The sequence below is a fragment of the Protopterus annectens genome, chromosome 4.part0, assembly GCF_019279795.1.
Source record: "Protopterus annectens isolate FY-2018-M chromosome 4.part0, PAN1.0, whole genome shotgun sequence".
In the NCBI taxonomy this organism is placed as follows: Eukaryota; Metazoa; Chordata; order Ceratodontiformes; family Protopteridae; genus Protopterus; species Protopterus annectens.
Genome location: NC_056733.1, coordinates 447,695,599 through 447,717,530, shown reverse-complemented (window position 1 = coordinate 447,717,530; position 21,932 = coordinate 447,695,599).

The following is a 21,932-nucleotide window of genomic DNA, read 5'->3' as shown; positions in this document are numbered from 1 at the left end:
CTCACGAGGTATGTGAGTGATGTGTGTATGACAGCTGTTGTACAGTTATCAAGCTGGAAATGTATGGACAGACAGTGTACCTGTGAGGACTGGTGTGAAATGTGTGCTAAACTAAGCAGTAGCTCATAACGTGCCAAGAAGCTCTGAACAAGTGCCGAGCATGCCCATATATTACAGGTAGGGTGTTGGATAATATCAACCCATAAGTGTTGACAATAGTCATGATTGGTGGTACTGCATCAGAACACTGCCGGGTATGGTCTGCAAGTTCATGAACCATTATCAATGTAGATGTTAGCAGTACAGATGTACAAGACAGTATGGATGTTCAGCTACAGATGCCTTTGTATGTCACAGGAGTGTTCTACTAGTTTCCTGTTGACAGACTCACAACTACTAAAGGTGCTACAGTGACATGTGCATATCACACGGTGTCAGCTACAGTAAACCAGGGTTAATGTGTTGTATCCCACCCTCATTGTAGCCCATACCACACAGACAAATGTCAGCCATCTGTGTATGTATGGATGTGAATGGCCATGACCTATGGGCAATAGTTGTCAGAGTGTTGTGAACAACATACAGAATGGGCTGTGTGTGTGATGTGTGTGACATATGTGCACATTCTGGTGGATGATATCAGCAATGATACCACTAGGGGAATACCCCCGTAACCATTAAGAAACACCTAGGCTGTGGTCAACAGTATGGACACTGTGTTAGGGATGGTGTAGTGTAGTACACCTCCCTGAGCTGGAGACATCTCCCTGGCCCTTTAGGTAGTCATCCGAGGTACCCATGACATGACAGGGTGGTATCCATGAGCACAGAGATCATTGGACAGGCATACACAGCACCCGTGTGACCAATATTGGAATACACATCACCCTCCAGGGGTAGGGCCCATGCGTGGATGGCCGATACCAGACACCACAATACTCACCTCCAGTATGCAGCATGCTATCCACCTTGCATACAGACATATGCCACACTATGCTGTTAGACATGCTACATGTCCATAGCCTGATATGAAAGACATACGTCATGGACAACCACCATCCTATGACTAGGATGGCCACATGCTGGACAGATCCCTGTGCCATACCTGTGACATACTCCCGTCATACCATGTAGCCCTGTCCACATAGCTGCACATATCATCCCTGTCATACATGGTGTGATGGCCGTATAGATGTAGTATCATCTATCTGGATCAGTAATGTGTCACTGATGCCCCTCACAGTGTCATAATGGGTGTCGGATACAGCTAGGAAACCCAGCCCGTACATGCTATAGCCGATAACCTTACCTGCAAATGACGTCCGACTAGCCATTGTCCCATGTCTATCACATGTGCAACACAGGCGATCCGTAGCAGGATGTTGAACAGCTGTACAGTGCAGTGTAGATGTCTATGGCAAAACAGATGCATGTACAGGTTTCCATGCATACTTGGTGCATTGTCACTGCCCAAGTCCAGTAAGGCTGTGTCTGTGTTGATATGTGACATATCCACAGCATCAAGGTCAACAGCATTACCGTGGATACATCAGGCATGAGTAGATAGGTAAGAACACCAGTGCAGGCAAACAGACATGCCCACATGGAGACAGACGTCACATGCAGTAGGAACACTAATGAGGTGACACACATATATGGGGATGATATCCAATGCATACTGGGTGTTACATGTGTGTGACACATACAAGCCAGTCGTGTTAGTGTCATGTTGATTTGCAAAGATAGCTGTGCAGATGTACTAGAAATGTATGTGCAGCAGTATCACTGTACATGTCTGTAAATATGACCTGTCACCTTCATCATGTCTTACAGATAATGCAGCATACACGCCTACCAGCATACAGCTGAAAGGAGGATGATGTCGTAATCCCGTACCTCCATGAGAACTACAAGGTGTTATTTAGCCATGTGCCACAGCATGCACAGCAGCAGGATGACCTGTGGCAGGATCTTCGCAGGAGGATCAACTAAGTGGGCAGCCACAGCCGCACCTACCAGCAGATGCACAGACACTGCATGGACCTGATACGTCATGCAAAACAGCGTGCCACTGCAATCGCCAGGGAACAAGGTGGAACAGGTGGTGGGCCACCAAACCAGCCTCCACTCACACACACAGAGGAGCTACTGGCCAGTCTGGGAACACCCTCGGAACAGACCCCACAAACACTAGCTGCCATCGTGGAGGTGGGTGTCTCCCAACCAATGAGCCTGGAGTTGCCTGGTAAGTCAATACTGAACATATGGCCAGTATATTCCACGTACGTGCATGTGTCAGTGTACATCATGTAATGTAACAGCATATGCAAGGTATGTGGACACACATGCTTTATGCTACCCTGTGTATGCACCATACCTCTGAACTGTACAGGTATTTGCAGGATGTCCAGATGTCTGCCTCATATTGTCAGTGTGTTCCCCTTAATATCTGTCCCTTTCTGGCAAATAGCTGAGGAATGGAGTCATTAAATGATGACATACATTTGTGCTTACGACTGCACATTCTGTTTAAAACCCATGTGCATGCAAACCTGTTAATCTAGCAAATTTCTAAGTTAGTAAGAGCAATATGTCACAGTTGTCCCTATATGTCCCCCATCATAGTAGGCTTTCTAAGAGGTTGAGAGGTATGGTATGCACACATGTGCTGACTATATGCCATTGTACAGGTGAATGTGTTAACTTGCACTGTGCACCCTGTGGCTGTCATACAGTCATGGATAATGTTCATACTGCTGTGTCACCCTATACAGGTACCTCTGGTGTGCCGCACAGACAAGAGTCCATTGCAGGTGAGACTGTCATCGGTATCAGGCATGTCAAAGCATAGATCTATTCGCCATGTGGCCAGTTAATACATGGATATATAGTTTGCATCACCCATCATCCACACAGGCCACCCATGTGCAATATATACAACTGAAATGATACACAGACATGAAAGTACAGTATTTGTCAGTGCTACATGTGTGTCCAGCTGTGCATACAATGGTGGAGGTGTTCTACAATGGAGGCATATGTACTATACAGTGGAACAAAACATGTGGTACACAAACCATTACCGCACAGTGAGCAGTGATATGGGCAGATCACAGGCATCACCATTGTGTTATATGCCCCTGCAATGGTTTCACACATTGTGATGTTCCATCTGACATGTCTGAGACACGTAGCGTTTTGGTTGCAATATTGTCACAATTTCCCATAACCCATACCCCACATACCACACATACACCTGTTGTCTGCATAGCCCTGTAGATGGTGACATATCCAACATCTATAGGTGTATGTCATATGGGACAACACAGACATGTGTGATAGACGGCCATCACATACATGACCAACACGTGTGCACACATGGCCATGGGGATGGCCAGAGACACATAGCCACACAGAAGATGGGATGTGGATACACCATGTCCCACTTTGTCCACACATGGTCCAATTACAGCCGTACTAGGCCGATTGTACAGGTGATGTGGTTCGCTGCACATCCTAAATGCCTGTGCACAGCTAGTGGAGGTGTCAGTGACATGTACCTCATAAGATGTGTTGAACATGATGTCTGTGTCATAGCATGATGGTAGTCACCTTCACAGATTCCACTGACAGTGACACCAGGCCACAGATACTGTACTTTTCCCCTCCCACTGTAGGACATCACTGTTAGCTGTGCACCTTGTGTGCGTGGTACATCAATGTCATGTGTGAAATGGTGACGTGACAGGTCCGCTATGTGTGGACATGGTTGCCAGGCAGCTAACACTCTGTAGTCATCATGCAGGGGTGTCATCTGTATGTCCTCCAGTGACCTGTCACATGACACAGCATGGTTGGGTGTGTATACACGTCAGCATCGTAGGTCACAATCCACAGGTATGTCATGGGTATGCATGCAGTTCTGGGTATGTAATGCATACATAACATGCACTGTTTAGCAATATAGATGCCTCATGATGCCATGCAATGGCACAGTGTCTGTACATCACACTGTACGACTCACAGTCCCCTACCATGCCCATGCACATTTGCTCAGCATGCATTCTATCTGTAGGGCATATGGAGAACACTGCAATGTGATACCCAGTATGATGCTGTACATGTGACAGGACACCATTGTGTCAGGCATGCATGCATGTTAATGCACACATCAGCAGATTACATGTCAAGGTCATGCCAGCCATGTGTACTGTTATCCTGTTCTGGTCCACATGGTGTATCACGGGGATGCATGCATACTACCATGATCATGTGAATTGCATGGATAATAATATGACCCCTGCCTGCTGTAGTGTGCATTCCAGGGGGTATGCTTACAAACACTATGCTGTCAGCTGTATCACAAGCATGCCGCATGCCATCTGTCATCTCACATGCATGGTGTGTCAGTGTGTGTGTGTGTGTGTGTGTGTGTGTGTGTGTGTGTGTGTGTGTGTGTGTGTGTGTGTGTGTGTGTGTGTCAGTGTGTGTGTGTATGTGTGTGTGTGTGTGTGTCAGTGTGTGTGTGTGTGTGTGTGTGTGTGTGTGTGTGTGTGTGTGTGTGTCAGTGTCTGTGTGCCTATTGTAATTTAGAGTCTTTCTTTGCATTCACAGGTGATGTAGGTGCATTACCCTCCTGCAGTCCATCTGATAGTGTCCCCACAGATGCTAGCAGTGATGAACATATGCATGAGATACAGGTAGGGATGTCAGGGACGGAATCTGTGCCAACGGTTGCCATCCCAGCTATGTCCCCCTCTTCCCCGCACACAGTTCAGCTGCCAACCCATACCACATCTATAGTGGCCATAGAGGAAGGACAGTCAGCGTTTGTTAGCGTTGAACAGGAACATGTGGTGGCTACAGAAGGTGTGTCTCCACACCACGGTGGCAGTATACTGACTGCAGATGTACCACACAGGCATGTGGCTGGTGCTGCTCATAGGAGGACCTCTAGCAGACATGCACCTGCAGGACATAGCGCAGCAGCTGGGATCACCAGACGCATGTTCCAGACTGTAATGGCGGCACAGGCACATGCCGAATGGCAGAACAGAGAAGGGCAGAGGCTGCAGAGGGCTGCTATCAGTACCCTAAACAACAACATCCAGGCATTGGCAGGTGCTCAACAGCAGCTTGCTGATGTTCTGGACAGGCGATTGGGTGACATGGTCAGAATCCTTGACAGTGGCATGGCAATCCGCGAGCGTGAGCTGTCTGTGCTGGAACATCTGGTAGGGGTGAGGCATAGGACACATGGACGTAGGCCAGCTACACCACCTAGTGCAGGTCAACGTGAGTGTGCCACCTCACATGGCTGCTCCCATAGTGCCGGTAGCAGTAGCAGTGCAGCTGGTGCTGCGCTGTCCACACCAGGTCACAGCAGGCCACGTGGAAGTGGCCATGGACGTTCCCGGTGGGGACACAGTTCCAGTGGCCATGTGTCGTCAGACAGTAGCCATTCTGTACCTCTGCCTGGTAGTGCCCGTGCAACCCCTGGCAGGCACAGGACACGTGGCCGTGTCCAGTCACAGTGAGCTGTACAACCTGGTCTGTACAATCTGGAGCTGTCCATAATACCCTTGTGTAGGCCTCACAAATGACAGAACTGTGTGCACACATACACTCACACAGCAAACACAACTGTAGGGCTCCACAGCACCCACATGCATATGGAACAGACGTGTCCATTCAAATCACCGTCCCTTACCTGCACACATGATGTCATCCATTGGTGCAGCCTATGCCCCTGGCAAGCAGTATCACCCTGTGCATATGATGAAGCCTGTGCCGCATCCCTGTCATCCACACCATCGGTGCAGGGATATGCTCAAATGGTCTGATGCACAGGGTGAACAGAATAGTGAGAAGTGTATCTAACATTACTTGTGTATGCATATTGAGGGATGTGTATGTTGCATTGGTTGTGTGTGAATACTGAGTGCAGGGATATGCTCAAATGGTCTGATGCACAAGGTGAACAGAATAGTGAGAGGTGTATCTAACATTACTTGTGTATGCATATTGAGGGATGTGTATGTTGCATTGGACATGTGTGAATACTGAGAGATGTGCATGTGACATCAGTGGTGTACTGTCGACATGCACCAGTCATACCATGTAGTCCAGGTGCAGCATGCATTGTGATATGTTCACAGTATGTGTCTCGGTTACAACAGTAACAGCATGTTGGAAATGATGCCCTGGTTCCCTCCTATGGTGTACTGGCATGTGCCTACAGGTAGCAGTGTTTGCAGTCCCCATGTGTAACTGTGGAGTACTCACAGGCACGTATGGCAATATCAGCATGCTACACGTACCCTCAATCTGACTGTTGGAAAGTCGAACATGACACAGATGTCAGAACATGACACAGATGTCTGCACATATACTGCACCTGAAGCATGTGGTCAGTTGAACAGGCTACAGCGGACAGAGATATGACATACATACCAGGAAACATTACAGGTATGTTGACATGGTGCAGGGGATGTACACAGCGGTCTGGCCAATGATGATGTTAGAGGCCACCTGATAACATGGGGCCACACTGTGTAGCAGTAAAACCCTGTCACAGTACAGGAACATGGCCACATTCACAGGGTCTACAGCACTATAACGCACACCCCATAGTGTTGAGGTGTGGACCCTTGCCTATGTGGTCATCACCCTCGCAGTACTTTGCACCCACACGACGTGGCACAGAGAAGGGACATGCACAGGTAGCCAGTATGGCTGGGACCGATGCTATCAACAGGGTAGTAGACTGCATCACCATGAGGGGTTAGTGATCCTGTTTCCACAGTATGGTAGCATACACCCTCACACCAAGCACCAGACAGCCATACATACATACATACACACACACACTGTGTTGACCAGATATGTGTGTACGGATAGCCGATGTGTGTGATGCACCACACCTGCCAACATCATGCTTTCCACACTGCAGTATGTACAGATCTCTACAACAGTGTACAGTGATGTGTTACAACTGGGACGTAGTCCCCACCATATGTGGCATGTGTGGTCACACAAGCGGACACACATGGCAGTGCTGGGAATGATACACCTGCCATATGATGAGCCATTTGATAGACATGCAGAGGTAATGACCGCAGTATGTGTACCAACGCTATGTCTGGCAATTGTGTGGCTATACGCACTCAGGAGGATGTCAGTGATACAGGTGTCATGTGACATACAGTTGGTAACACCTGACTGCTGTGTATGCGTTATGTCATCACCGTCAAGTAACAGTGACATAGCGTACTGTTTGCACATGGCATGGTAGGATGGCGTGTGACACACCTGTGAGCCATCCCCGGCACACATACATCTACACAGGTGGATCACCACTTTATGTACACACATCCCTCCATACGTGATGTACAACCAACCGTACTGTCTGTATGTCACCATATACAGGTGTCAGTGATGGGGCTGCATTGCGACTGCATGTTGTAGTTAGGCACATCTGTGTTACAGACATCGGCCACTGCACATGCATGGTTGCTGCATGCACAGTACAGATTGTACATGTGCATTGGTCCTACAAGTGTCTCCTGTAGCCATGTTTGTATGCATTGCTATTGGTGGACATGTGTGTTGACATACATAACACATGGACTATGGTATTATATCACGGGTGTCATGGCCGACTACTACAGGGGAATGTGTTCTCTGTCAACATTGCTACCTCCTGTACTGTGAGCATTCAACAGACATGGACCCACCTTCCATTTGCGTGCGTATGATTGCTTAGGCCACTGTTCTGCACGGGGGACAACAAAGGCTTAGCTATGTACATATGTGTTGTGTGTGTGGTCCATGCACACATCCACTACAATCACATTTGACATATCCAAACATGTGTGTTCGTTGGTGTACAGCAACACTCATCTGTCACAGCTGTGTAAGACCCGGGGCCCCTGGTATGTCTTGAGCTGACCTGGTCATGTATAGTGGTATAATGCGTAACACCTGTTGGAACCCTGTCAGTACATGTGTACTCTGCACAGTTGCTGCAGACCTCTGTACAGTCCACTGGTCATGTTTCACACGGTGTTGTGGTAATGTATGGCTGTGTATTGCTGCAGCAACGACATGGTAATGTCTCGAGGGCTACAGTGTAGACTGTGGTGTGTACATCTGTGATCTGCACCGGTGACAGCTGTGATGGCAGCTGAGTGTGTACTGGTCACTGCATTTGTGTGACCGTTCTGTGCGTGGGGACAGTCATACCTTACTGTGCCCTTCCGTGTTTAGACTCCGTCTGCATGCAGGACAGCCCACCCTGTGCATGGGAACAGTTATACCTTACTGTGCCCTTCCATGTTTAGACTACGTCTGCATGCAGGATGGCCCACCCTGTGCGTGGGGACAGTTATACGTTACTGTGCCCTTCCGTGTTTAGACTCCGTCTGCATGCAGGACGGCCCGCCCTGTGCATGGGGACAGTTATACCTTACTGTGCCCTTCCGTGTTTAGACTCCATCTGCATGCAAGATGGCCCTTTGCAACTGCTAAATGTGTGAGCATGCCCAGTACGCTGTTGTGTAGATGCACACACATGATAGTCCAAATTGAGCCCTTGCATGTTGAGAATCCGTCTGCATGCAAGACGGCCCTTTGCAACTGCTAAGTATGTGAGCATGCCCAGTACGCCGTTGTGTAGATCGACACACAGTACAGTCTGAACGGACATGTATTACTAAGCGTGTAGCCATGCCCAGTGACACCTTGTGTCGGTGATGTCCCTCTGTGCATGGGCATGGCCGTTGACATCCATGGTGGTCATCCAGGCAACAGATGTCCATTTTCAAAGTCATGATGGATGCCTACCGAGTACACACTGGACGACTATCTTGAAGGGTGTACAGTCTGTGGCGCGTCCCGTGTCTAAGTCTTGTTGTTGTGGTGTTCTGTAAATCTTACGTTGCCCCGATCACACCACTGCCATGTGTTTGTCTACGTCTACCGTGGGACAGTAATATGTCTGTATGCTTTCAGACTGATCACTCCCTATGCAATCCCTGTCAGCGTGCTTGTCAGTGCGGATGATGACACGTGCCTAGAAGTATGCCTCTGGGACAGCTGTGTTTAGTAATCTCGGTAGTGCGTTCTGTAAATGAGTCATGCTGTAGTGTGATAGGGTAGTTAGGTGTATGTTCAACTCCCAGCCCTGCCAAGTGTGTGTGTGTGTGTGTGTGTGTGTGTGTGTGTGTGTGCTTGCGCGCATGCTCCCGTCCGCCTGGGGACTCAGTCTTGCTTTTAGACACCTCACACCACAGAAATTTCCTACCAACATCTTTGCCTTTGCGGATGATGACACGCACCTAGATGTCTGCCTCTGGGACTGCTGTGTTTAGTAATCTCGGTAGCGAGTTCTGTAAATGCGTCATGCTGTAATGTGATAGGGTAGTTAGGTGTATGTTCGACTCCCAGCCCTGCCAAGTGTGTGTGTGTGTGTGTGTGTGTGTGTTTGTGTGTGTGTGCATGTGTGTGTGATTGCGCACATGCTCCCGTCCGCCTGGGGTCTCAGTCTTGCTTTTAGACACCTCACACCACAGAAATTTCCTACCGATGTCTTTGCCTTTGCGGATGATGACACGCACCTAGATGTCTGCCTCTGGGACTGCTGTGTTTAGTAATCTTGGTAGCGCATTCTGTAAATGCGTCATGCTGTAGTGTGACAGGGTAGTTAGGTGTATGTTTGACTCCCAGCCCTGCCAAGTGTGTGTGTGTGTGTGTGTGTGTGTGTGTGTGTGTGTGTGTGTGTTTGCGTGCATGCTCCTGTCTGCCTGGGGACTCAGTCTTGCTTTTAGACGCCTCACACCACAGAAATTTCCTACTGACGTCTTTGCCGATGATGACATGCACCTAGATGTCTGCCTCTGGGACTGCTGTGTTTAGTAATCTTGGTAGCGCATTCTGTAAATGCGTCATGCTGTAGTGTGGTAGGGTAGTTAGGTGTGTGTTCGACTCCCAGCCCTGCCAAGTGTGTGTGTGTGTGTGTGTGTGTGTGTGTGTGTGTGTTTGTTTGTGCGCATGCTCCCGTCCACCTGGGGACTCAGTCTTGCTTTTAGATGCCTCACACCACAGAAATTTACTACCGACGTCTTTGCCTTTGAGGATGATGACACACACCTAGATGTCTGTCTCTGGGACTGCTGTGTTTAGTAATCTCGGTAGCGCGTTCTGTAAATGCGTCATGCTGTAGTGTGATAGGGTAGTTAGGTGTATGTTCGACTCCCAGTCCTGCCAAGTGTGTGTGTGTTTTCAGCTGCATGACAACAGTACATTGCTTTTACAGTATTCACTCTCCATAACATCCGTGTGGCGTCTTTGCCTTTGATGCTGCTGTCTGCAGGATAGACGTATGCCTGTGTGAATCCTGTGATCAACTAATCACGGTAGCGCGTTCTGTAACTGCGTAATGCTGTCATGTGGTACAGTGATTACGTTTGTGTTCTGCTCCTAACCCTGCCACGTGTGTTGTGTGTGTGTGTATGTGTGTATGTATCTATCTACATATATATATATATATATATATATATATATATATATATATATATACAGATATAGATATATAGCTATATATATATATATATATATATATATATATATATATATATATATATATATATATATATATATATATATATATATATATATATATATATATATATATATTGTATATAGATATGTATGTTGGGATTATCACTCTTGAATGTGCTGCATTATCTGTACGTGAGCACCTTGGATGTATGTACATCTGCTATGGCTCTGTGATAGTGCACATACTGTGTGCTGTAGTGATCGTGGATTATACTTGTGTAGTGACCGGTTATTGTGTTGCTGGGTATTACACGGGCATTGGAAACAATGTTAGTACAACACCTTTGAATGGTCGTATGCACATCTCGGCAACAACCAGCAGTGGTTATTACATTGGAGTGTGAGTATGGCTCATATCTGTATGTAGTAACTGACAATTCTATGCAACTCAGGTTAACATTACAGACTCACGTTTATCCACAGGTTGTGGTACAGATCCCAGGACTGTATGTGTATACATTGACAGGTGCAGGACTGGGTTGTGTTGGATGCATGGAGGGGTGTCCATGGCCAGTAATGGCAATCTTTACAGCCTGGCAGGTACGGTCTGTGACTGTCTCACAACCTCCTGTATATGGCTGACACATGCTGTACCTGTGTATATGCAGACACACACACTTACCACAAACAGCTACGGCTATCACATACACAAACCCATTGCATTACCATTGGGCCATACAATAACCGTTGTCCCTCACACACACACACCTACGTGTACATTGGATGGCTCAATGACAGCTCTGGAAATGTAACACCACACCCTGTGCATATGATGTCACCTGTGCCACCACCTGTGATGTGTAACATTGATGCAGGATCAGACTAACCTGGTGCTGATGCACACAGTGGCTTTATTCCACTGTATTGATGTTAGTATGCTGTTAACACACAGTGTGTTACTTCCAGGTGTATATCAGCAGGCATGATGCATTGCAGCTATGACCATCACTGTAGCATAGTTTACAGCACTGTTAATTCTGATGATGTATTCTCCATCCATGTGCCATTTCACTGATGTGTGTAGTATTGGCAGCATGTGTGTCTGAGTGTGCAGTATGTGTGTGATGTGTGTAGTACACATGTATACATGCTTACAAACGCATACACGACATTACACAGGCTTCACCATTCGTACACTAGCTTACTCGTTCTTCCACACTCCACACGCGCACACGGGCTAACACGCATGCACACATGCTTACTCGGGCTTACTGGTGTGCACGGGGCGCAGACACACTGTGGGCGTATACATGGAGTACACTGTCAGTCTCCTGACGTTCTCTAGGATAGCTCATAACACGCCTCTTCCACTGAGTACTGACAGCAAACATGTGACACTGCTCTGGTGAGGTTACAGTGTTTTATACATACACACTCATGTTGTCACCTATCTTCTACTCTAATAGTCCCCTTAACCTACACTACACTGTAGAGGCTTGGCCCATATGGCATGACATGTTGTGATTCATTATCCTCAGCCTCACTTGCATCAGATTGCCTACAAATGCTTCGTTACATCTCTGACAGAGCGCTTCCACACATAAGAACCAGTACGCAGTAGCCATGTTGTCTTCAGCTTGCCATTCATCTGCATGGCGTACTAACATCTAACTAAATCTACATTTTGTATGTATATTATACATATTTGACTTGTTTTGAAGCACAGCGCATTCTCATGGCACTGCACTACTCTTCCACACCGGAGATCGGGGGAGGACAACTACTGTTTTATTGATATCCAATGGACAAAGCTGCCACTGGCCTTGGACTTGGACATTGGCATGCTTCTTCGACTGTATTCATACTGTATTTGCAGCTGACATTGCTCTGTTTAGCAACATGCAGAACGTTAGTTGCCTAACATCCGGGTACATTTCTGCACATAACTTTGCTCTTGCACGGACCGCTTTCTGTTTCATGTATCGCATAATTACATCATTTGCATAGCTTTCACATACAAATGGGGTATGTTGCAAATTCCAACATTGTCCGTGCAATGTTCATGTTACAGGCAGTCTTGCATGCCCCTACGGATGTTTGCTGAATAGCCTGGCAGTCATCTTTCCTTGCTGTACTCTCACTCAATCCATACACGCCGGAGGCTTCGTGTATCATGGCCTAGGCTTTGCTGTGTGCTATGTCTATTTGTGGTGTATACATGGCTGTGGGTAAAGGTGACAGCCCTATAGGTACTTCATGTAGACTGCTGTGTCATTTGACATGTCAGCACATACCTGCGGCCAATACTGAACTTCCTACTGCAGCACTTTTCATACCTTCTGAGTTATCTTGCGGACGATAATGCTGTTTCCTCAGACATGTATCTGTTTCTGATCATACCTCTCAACCTCCTAGAGCAGAACATCTGTACAAAGCCTAACATGATGGGGGGACAAATAGGGGAAGATTTTAAATACTGCTCTTACAAACGTAGATAGTTGACAGTATGATAGGTTTTGCATTAGTATGACTTTTCTGAGGGATTTGGGGTCTTAAACTCAAATGTTTGTCATTATTTAATGACGTCAGTTCTCAGGTATTTGCCAGACAGGTACAGATTGTAAGAGGAACACACCAAACATATGAGGCATACATCTGCACATTCTGCGAGACTCTGTACAGTTGCGAGGTAAGTTTCTGATACAGGATATCAATTTTCTTACACCAATACACACAATATATGGCGCCATCACAGGCCAGATGCCATTACATTCCTATTGCAGGACACACCCACCCAGAGGGTTATATTCCTCACACAGGCCAACAGGTGCTTATCCACACTAATTATTCTATCATATACCTTATGTGTACACCGGTATTTGTGCTTTCTGTCAGTGGCAGAGCTCACGTACGAGTATGGGGGACTGGACACTGTATCGGTGACACTGCATGACACCCTGAGGGACACATGTCTTTTGAGTCTATTAACCTTCCACATTGACTTTCACAGGGCATACGTTGTCATTCACATTTGCGGAAATACATGCTTTTGACTTGTACATGTTTTGGCATTTGTCCTGACGTCTTTCTTCTCACCTGTCCACCTAGTATCACTAGTTCTGTACATTTATTTAGGATGGGTTACCTTCATACCTCTCACCTGTACACATTATGGGTAAACGCCCCGAGGTTTGACCTATGATTCTGTTACATTTGTCATAATAATGTGCCTTTCTGGTAGATTGCTGGCAAGGCATGATGGACTGTACGGTTAGATAATAATGACTGACATTTCTATTTCATGATTACTAACTCTCATAACATTCGTATTCCTGACTACGCCATTATTCTATCAACATTTTGACTTTGTCTGGGGTATATTTAATATAGTCCTTATTTGTATTTCATGTACTATGCCTTAGTCCAGCTGTCTTATTCTGACAGTTTGGCAGGTATGGTTACCATCTTGGCCGTACGCATGTCCATCCATGATAATCGCCTACATGACACTGATATAGGTCCCTACGTCTTCCCCCAATGATTTACACAATATCCAGTAGATGGGCTGCACCTTTTTGGAGAATATAGGCGTGTGCTATACTCACATAGGTATATTGATCACTCCCATGGGGCGTACCTAATAGATCTGTGCCAACTAACACCTAGGCCCATTTCTGCATACCCATGATTCCCATACCTGACACCCCTCCACAGTACCCATTAGACATGTTTAATGTGAGTGATAATAAAGTGTGAGGACACTTCTGAGCACTCCCCACTCTCTGGATAGCAGGTCGTACGTCATACATTCTATCGACCCATGTGTTATTACCCTTGCACCTGCTACTGTTGCATGTACAGCTATATTGTAGTTGCAGTTGTGATGTCTTTTGCATCAATGACGGTTCGCACTTCGTACGGGATCAATTTTTGGGGTCCTGCAAAGGACACCTATATTCATGTTTAACGTGTAGAACTTGCAGGCCCTGTCACACTGGTACTTTCCGGGAAATGGTTTGGAAAGCAGCGGTGTATTCTTCTTTCATGCATGTCTGTCTGTCTATCCATAATAGCTATACCGTGACCTATTTATGTACAGGGACATATGTTTGTTGTGTATATATCTATTCATGTATCGTGTGTGTATAGATATATATATGTACATATATACATATATATGTACATATATACATATGTCTGTACATTCCTCATTTCATAATTTGCTTTGGTTTATGTCTGTGGATATATGTGTATATATATATCCATATCATACCTTTCAACTGTACAGATTTTCGCTGCATGTACAGCTGTTTGCCTCTTATCTTTGGTCCGTTTTTCATAACCTTGTGTCTATCTGGCAATTTGGTGGCATATCATTAAAGATTGACGTTGGTAAATAATGACAAACATTTCAGGTTACAACTTCATACCCTTCAGAGAATCCATGCTAGTGACACACCTGTTATTCTATCCACTTTCTATGTTTGTTAGGGCAATATCTGGGGATTGTCCCTATTTGTACCAGTTGTTTTCATGGCTTTGTCCGGTTTTGTACTTTACGGGGTTAACAGGTATGAGCCATGTACATAGAACGTGGAGAAAACAGCATTCATTTGCTATGCTGTGAGCGGATTACACATGCGCAGGCGCACTTGCATATCCTTATTTTGGGTTACATATGTTTCATAGATATTTGTGCTTACATGAACTTTCATAATTCTGACCATAACAGTTACATATCTGTATTCCGGTTTATGGACTGCTGCAAAACACACGTTCACCTTTACATATTTAAATGTGTGTACAGCACGAACGCATTCATTACACTTTCAAGTTATATGTGCAGTGGTCGTAGGTCAACCGGGACTGCATTCACATTGGCCGGATGCCGGAACCACTATTCTATTTGTGTTCTCCCTCATTGATATGCATACCCATAGTACTTAGCTACATCAACATACGCCTCACCGGTTCACTTACAACACAGGCATCCATTCTCCTGCTGGGAAAAACACAGTACTACATATTACACATTCCCTATTGCCTACTGCTGTGGACCCCGGCTGCATTGTTAATCACTCCGAGGATATGCAGAACACCAAGGCATATAGTCCAGGCACATACAGGTCTTTGATTGTCAGGGTGTTCATGTAGTGATCTGGATTTAGGCTTGTCCACCTGGTGAACGGAACTTCCCTGGCCGAGTTCAAATGTCAGACGAAGCATCTGGACAGGGAGTTTCTCCCTATTATGAAGTTTTACCTGTGTTTATAGACACAGGTGTTTGGGCATCTATCAGCAGCTTATTCTGTTGGCAATACATATTATGGGTGGGGTTGTTACAGTCCATACTCCACGGTGAGGGGTGTTCCCATTCACATTTGACTATTACCTGTATACAGTCATACGGTGATTATTATTTTGGACATGAAGTGACTACAGTTATGCAGTTGTACATTACACAAATGTGAAGGGTTGTTACTGTAAATATGTACGGACCATACCTCTCAACCTCTTAGAGCACCAAAACTGCGCAAAACCTACACAATGGGGGGACAATTAGGGACACATTTTAATGATTGCTCTTACAAGCTTAGAACATTGATAAAATACTAGGTTTTGCATTAGCATGACTTTTCTGAAGGATGTGGAGTCTTAAACTCAGGATATTTCTCATTATTTAGTGATGTCAATCCTCAGCTATTTACCACACTGGTGCAGATTGTCGGAGGCACACAACAACAATATGAGGCAAACCTCTGATCATTCTTAGGGTTGCCACCTTTTCAAATGCCCAAAGTGGGACATGTTCTGTAGAAATGTCAGATTTCCAGGACAAAACATACCTACAGCCGTGCATAGTACAGAACGTAACCTTTTTTGCACAAATAATAGCTTATTCTAGTAACATTTGAATTGCTTATGCTACTTCACATAACATAGAAGTTTCATATATAAAATAACTGTTTTATGCAACTACTAAAGAAACTTAGGAAATAACTTTGTCCTAAATTCTCAGGACATTTGCTATGTCTTGATTTTTTTCACAGGACACAACTGCCTACAGAGGGACTGTTACTCGCAAAGTGGAACAGGTGGTAACCCTAGTCATTCTGCGAATATGTGGACAGTTGAGTGGTATGGTACGGACCTCTGTAATATGCTGTTGTGCTCTGGCACAGCAGTAGCTCAGCATTAAAGACTGCAGTCGGAACGTGCTGACAGACAGTTGGGTTTCAGACTTCATACTCCGGACATTAATGCCAATGTGCAAACTGTTATTCTATCATATGTCTATGTTTCTAAGAGGTATCTTTACAGATTGTCCCTGTTTTTGGACCTTTGTCTCACTTGTATTCACGTCTCTGTCCAGATATCTTGCTCACACAGGTTGACAGATATGGTCGGTCACGCCTGCACACAGTCAGTGTCCCTCACACTTGATCAGGGTTGACCTGTTTACATCAGTGTCTTCCTCACCCTCATGCTGTTTGCCACTATGCAAATGTGTGCATTATATTCTCCCTCCTATTCGTGTCTGGACACGTGCGTCACGGGAAGGTGTTTTATCCTGGGTAGTAGGTTATGCATACCCACTTAGGGCTGGACAGTGTCATGGACCTCCACTGCACGTTCTGACTTGTGTCCAGATATCTACAGGATTGGACATCATGTCGTCATACCCATTCTACTATTTACACAGGTTGGTTATCCCATGAGGGATATCCCAAAAATTGGACAAGACCAAAACAAGTCAGATAACAAAGATATTTGTGGCTTTACGAAAATGTGCAGGGGGTTTTACATGCAGGGGATACATGGTTTGCAATCCTGACACTGCCTAGGGTGACAATACCTACTACATATGCATAGGGGTCACTGTGTGTAGCTGTGTCTGCAACAAACCAGTGGACCAAGTACGGCTGGATTTGGTGGACGTTCTGGTATGGAGGCAGGTTGTGTGGTGTGGAGGGTATGCTGGGTAGGCCATTATGCATCCAGATGTGTTGCGTTTGTTATGGCCAGTTCCATCAGGACCCATCTGTGGGTATATGATGGTGACGTATCTATACATTTGTCTCGCACATTTCCATATTCACATGTTTGTGGGATTGTGTTCTACACTATGGCCTGTCTGCTTGTCCTGCAGCTGTTTCTACATGTGGTTGTGTTTCTTTCCACTTCACTCGCTGCCCCCTCGTATGCCTCCGGTTCACCTTTTCTGCATACGACACAGTATCGCCTTTGAGGATTTTACCATTAACCACCCAACCCTCACACGCGAATTCATCACACCCCATAGAGCACTACTTTGGTTGTTGGCCCATGACACGGCCAGAGTTACACATTGACTACCCAACATGTGTTGGGTACCTTTATGGTTGTGTGGACTACCCTGCCACGTTTGCTTTCCACATGCTATACCTCACACACATAGGTACACGCCCATACTTCACTTTCATTACTTGGTTGGTATATCCGGGTACTACCCGTTCGACTGTGTCACATACACATTCGGATTATACAGCTGACTTCCGGATTTTGCCAGCCTGTTGTACTCATTGGTAGGATGGCACCTTTTCCTATGTCCAAGCTATTCCTAACACATGTCCGACTATTGTGGACAATGCCTCCCCACAGTCAATGGTTGTGTTTCCACCTTTTCAATTGGCCACAGTGTGACATTTGCGGTGAACACAGCATATTTTACAGGCCAACACATACCCACGGTCAGTTCGGCAGATAGAACTTAGAATTCTTGCCTATATCTAAGCTTATTCTTGTAGCATTTCTGTGTCTTATTCTGTTTCTTATGACATTTATGTAATATACGTTCAGTGAAATATGTTTAATGCAACTATTACATGATGTCTATGGAATAATTATGTCCTATATTCTCTGGACATTTGCCATTTTTACATGTTTGTGTCAGGACACATCTGCCCACAAAGGGACTGTTGCTCGCAAAGTGGGACAGGTGGTAATCTTAGTCGACGGTATGGATCATACTGTTCCTTTCGGCCTACATGTGGCCGTATTGTTAAAGCTGTTTATATGCTCCTTCTGTTTCGTTTACATGTGTATGTTATTTCCTATCACATTTGGTATGTGGAATACGGACATACCTTTTGTATGTGACTATTACATGCCTTGTGGGATATGATTCAGACATACAGTCACTACATATATCTACATTTCTCCTCGTGTATTTTGTTATGGACACATCTGCACAGCTACGTTCCCTCCCTCACATTATGGGTCAGCTGGTGACCCTCTCCATTGGGCTGGACGTACCTACTGGCCACGCTAACATATGATACATTTCACTTTCACATGATATAGCTATCAACACTACATTGGACTACGGGCACACAGTTTTCATGTAATTTGTTCAAGGGTAGGGACCCGTTATTCCCTATCGTGCATTTGTGTTTGATTCTTCATTTTCTGTTCGCAGGGACTATCTTGCATGCTTTGCATACATTTCAGTATCCACGGACACTGATAGGTGCAATTACTATTGCAGGTGGAATATAATATTCAGCAGTTTAGGTTGCTCATCGACAGCCGACATTGACACGCCTCCATGCGCAACTTCTTTACGCCCCATTCACTCGCGCACATTTCCTATGCACGTGGCTGTGGCGGCTGTGCACCTTCATTAATATGCATATGGCACGACTACTCCATATATACGCCGCACGGATGGCGCAAGCCTTACGCCGGCCTTGCGCCGAGCTTCATGAATCCCGGGGAGCATTTTACATGTATCTTAAACTACAAACAATTCAGTGCTTAAATCTTATGGTTATGCCAGGTTAAGATAAGCCAAAAATATTTTAAAAACATTGATTGTTATATACTTATACTTTATCCACAGAGATGAAAAATGCAGACTCAGTGTGTTGCTGGTCTATGTTAGTACTCGATTATTTGGTTAGGCACACAGACATGTTGTTTTAAGTTAACGTACAAAGACCAAATACCATCAGACTCCATTTAAAAAAATTGCACAGACTGATGGATTAGTTGAATCCAATGCCGTTAAGAAGGATACCAGTAAACAATGCTTGATTGTTCAATTCTACAGCTCTACAAAATATATGGAAAACAAGTTTAAAACAGACTTGCCTTTACAGCTCTGTTCTAGCAGGTATTACTCTTTAAAGAGCAGGAATGGCTGTCCTGTTACCATTATAAACCCTCATCATGACAATGTAACTCTCACTAGGAGATAGATGACAACTGTTGTACTGTGACACTTGAAAATATCAGTCAATACAGAGTCCATAATGTAAAATTAAAGATTTTACAACACTGTTCCAACCTCATGTACAATTGCCATCTATAGATATACTGGTTTCTGTATTATTGTAGTAGTATTTGTTTTTAATTTTACAGATCTCAGTTTTCTTGTGAGTCAGAAATGTCTGAATGGAAGAAAATTCTTAAAAAGTAATTCCTTCTTCAGAAATGAGTAACATATTCTTAGGGAAATATTTAGCCTTAGATATATTATCATATGGAGTGCCTGTAACTGAGAAAGTGGATAGTAGTCAGAAAGGAATTATCTATGAAAGACAGAAAAAGAAATCATCAGAATATTTTGCATCAACCAAAGTGCAGTCAGCTTATGTCCTGTGGCATTGTCTGGTACAGTCTGGTTAGGACCAATATCCTTATGTAGCACCGCTTTCTATAGTCCCTTTTTTGGCATGATAAACAGACTCCACTAAATTCATAGCCATTCTTTCTCCAGTCTCAAAATTTCTTGCGAAGTGCATGCAGTCTCATATTCTCAAACACTTAACCTCTTCCTCTCTCTCCCTAGCGCGACTTTAGGCCACACCACAGCTCTCCTTAATTTCACCCATTATGTCATAGGGACTCTGGAATCTTTTTGTCTCGCCTTGTTCCTAGATGTATTTATGGTGTTTGACACTGTATTCCATCAGATTCTTCTCCTTAGACTATTTGTTCCATAACCACTTTTCTAACATGCAGCAAAATGGCAGAAAGAACAATTACCATTCTTGCCCATCTCAGCTGGAGTGCAGCAAGGCTCAGTCTTGGGCCCCACACTCATTAAAAGTTTTATTACTGACCTTTACATTGCTGCTAATGACGCAACTGACATTCACTATGCTGCTGATGCTATTATGATAACCACGGTTAATTATCTCCAAGACCTTCAGGAAAAGACTCAGAAAGCTTTTTCATCTTTAGAAACCTGGCTCAGCAATTCTTGTCTTCTGCAGAGTGCTAAGAAAACCAAGTTATTCCTTTTCACATCAAAATATATACTGTATACAAAATAGCTTCTTCACTACTTCATCAACTAACACTCCTACTGAATTTTTGTCACACATAAAGCTATTTGGAATCATTATTGATAACTAAAATAGTTGTCAAGAAAACCCACTGAAAATCTTGATTCCTGTATCATACCAAACAGTTTTTGATTAGTAATGCCAATAAAAGAAAAATAATAATCACTCTATATTTCCTACCTTCAATCCTATACTCCCCACATACATCAACCTTCAGCAATATGTCTATGTTGCAACTTTAAGTTTATGTTTTTTCTCTATTGTATAAAATTGCCTATTTTGTAACTGGAGCTGGTCTCCCCGGGCCTCCACTGAAAAGAGGCTACCAAAACCCAGTTGGACCACCCTGGACAAGAAAAGCTATAAATAAGTAAATAAATACATATATAATAAATAAATAATACACACAGATACTGACAGGGCAAAACAGTATGTGTGTCATCTCACTTTTGTTCCCTGTGCTATCTTAATAGTGTTACCCCAAAGCAAAATGAGGTGTAATTATTTCATATGCTGAGAGTCTTTTTGCAAGAGAGCTCAAAGAATCTCTCAGTGCTGGCTAAGAAAAAAAAAAAAAAAAAATGGAACTGTAATTAAATTAGTTCCAAGAGCTGCTGATATGATATTGTAATGCACACTAGAGTAATGCCTTGACAATTTCTATAGATTAAATACCGTGTTCTTCCCCAAACATAAAAAATAAATAATAAATACATAAACAAATAAAACAGCCTACTCCAAATAAACATTTTGCATGAGTAAGACCCCTCCTTCAACTACTTCTACTAACTATTGTGTCCCAGCAATGAGGTTAAAGGAGAAACTTCCTTTTAGAGTGTACAGAGGTCTCACATAAAACTTCATGCAAAAGTAAGGTAGCCATTCCAATAGCAGTAGTTACAATGCATATGTTTATCTTACTTAATTGTTGTTATCCTCACGTTAAGGCACATGCACAGAAATGTAAATTCTATTTGAACACATGCAACTCAAAATGAATTTGTCGCCCATGAGTAATGCAAATGTGGCAGGGAAAACACA